Below are 2500 nucleotides of genomic sequence, written 5' to 3' on the forward strand. Positions count from 1 at the left end.
TGTGGAAAATCGGGAAAAATGGAAAAACCTATCTAGACACCGTATTTTTGCGTGATTTTTTCCAGTCCATCCCATAATAATATCAAGAAGGTGCCCACCAAGTTTCGTTAGGATTGGCCAAGGTTTCGAATTTTCATGAATTTTTTTCAAAACCCTCTATTTTCCAACATTTCAAAAATTCAAAACCACATCAAGATGGCTTGGTTTTGATACCAAACTTTCTAGACCTCATTCTGCATGCATTTGTGACACTTTCCAACCAACAAAACTCAAAAACCACCACTTTGAAAATTTCATGATTCTTGGCACACCACCAAGTCACAAAATCAAGCCAAAACACCAAAATCTTGGAACTTGGCTATGCACCAACCATGCCAAGATCAATTCCTTTTGATCCCAAACTTCTCCCACATCACTTTGAAGGCATTTGTGAGGATTGAGTCCGGCCACTTTTCCAAAACCATGATTTTCGTTTTTCACCAAAATCACCACCAAGTCACAAAATCAAGCCAAAAATCCAAAATCATGGAACTTGGCTATGCACCAACCATGCCAAGATCAATTCCTTTTGATCCCAAACTTCTCCCACATCACTTTGAAGGCATTTGTGAGGATTGAGTCCAGCCACTTTTCCAAAACCATGATTTTCGTTTTTCACCAAAATCACCACCAAGCCACAAAATCAAGCCAAAACACCAAAATCATGAACTTTGCTATGCACCAACCATGTCAAGATCAATTCCTTTTGCTCCCAAACTTCTCCCACATCACTTTGGAGGCATTTGTGAGGATTGAGTCCAGCCACTTTTCCAAAACCATGATTTTCGTTTTTCACCAAAATCACCACCAAGTCACAAAATCAAGCCAAAAATCCAAAATCATGGAACTTGGCTATGCACCAACCATGCCAAGATCAATTCCTTTTGATCCCAAACTTCTCCCACATCACTTTGGAGGCATTTGTGAGGATTGAGTCCAGCAACTTTTCCAAAACCATGATTTTCGTTTTTCACCAAAATCACCACCAAGCCACAAAATCAAGCCAAAACACCAAAATCATGGAACTTGGCTATGCACCAACCATGCCAAGATCAATTCCTTTTGATCCCAAACTTCTCCCACATCACTTTGAAGGCATTTGTGAGGATTGAGTCCACCCACTTTTCCAAAACCATGATTTTCGTTTTTCACCAAAATCACCACCAAGCCACAAAATCAAGCCAAAACACCAAAATCATGAACTTTGCTATGCACCAACCATGTCAAGATCAATTCCTTTTGCTCCCAAACTTCTCCCACATCACTTTGGAGGCATTTGTGAGGATTGAGTCCAGCCACTTTTCCAAAACCATCATTTTCGTTTTTCACCAAAATCACCACCAAGTCACAAAATCAAGCCAAAAATCCAAAATCATGGAACTTGGCTATGCACCAACCATGCCAAGATCAATTCCTTTTGATCCCAAACTTCTCCCACATCACTTTGGAGGCATTTGTGAGGATTGAGTCCGGCCACTTTTCCAAAACCATGATTTTCGTTTTTCACCAAAATCACCACCAAGCCACAAAATCAAGCCAAAACACCAAAATCATGGAACTTGGCTATGCACCAACCATGTCAAGATCAATTCCTTTTGATCCCAAACTTCTCCCACATCACTTTGAAGGCATTTGTGAGGATTGAGTCCAGCCACTTTTCCAAAACCATGATTTTCGTTTTTCACCAAAATCACCACCAAGCCACAAAATCAAGCCAAAACACCAAAATCATGGAACTTGGCTATGCACCAACCATGCCAAGATCAATTCCTTTTGATCCCAAACTTCTCCCACATCACTTTGAAGGCATTTGTGAGGATTGAGTCCAGCCACTTTTCCAAAACCATGATTTTCGTTTTTCACCAAAATCACCACCAAGCCACAAAATCAAGCCAAAACACCAAAATCATGAACTTTGCTATGCACCAACCATGTCAAGATCAATTCCTTTTGCTCCCAAACTTCTCCCACATCACTTTGGAGGCATTTGTGAGGATTGAGTCCAGCCACTTTTCCAAAACCATGATTTTCGTTTTTCACCAAAATCACCACCAAGTCACAAAATCAAGCCAAAAATCCAAAATCATGGAACTTGGCTATGCACCAACCATGCCAAGATCAATTCCTTTTGATCCCAAACTTCTCCCACATCACTTTGGAGGCATTTGTGAGGATTGAGTCCGGCCACTTTTCCAAAACCATGATTTTCGTTTTTCACCAAAATCACCACCAAGCCACAAAATCAAGCCAAAACACCAAAATCATGGAACTTGGCTATGCACCAACCATGTCAAGATCAATTCCTTTTGATCCCAAACTTCTCCCACATCACTTTGAAGGCATTTGTGAGGATTGAGTCCAGCCACTTTTCCAAAACCATGATTTTCGTTTTTCACCAAAATCACCACCAAGCCACAAAATCAAGCCAAAACACCAAAATCATGAACTTTGCTATGCACCA

This window comes from Phaseolus vulgaris, chromosome 10, assembly GCF_051622355.1.
Source record: "Phaseolus vulgaris cultivar YP4 chromosome 10, ASM5162235v1, whole genome shotgun sequence".
In the NCBI taxonomy this organism is placed as follows: Eukaryota; Viridiplantae; Streptophyta; class Magnoliopsida; order Fabales; family Fabaceae; genus Phaseolus; species Phaseolus vulgaris.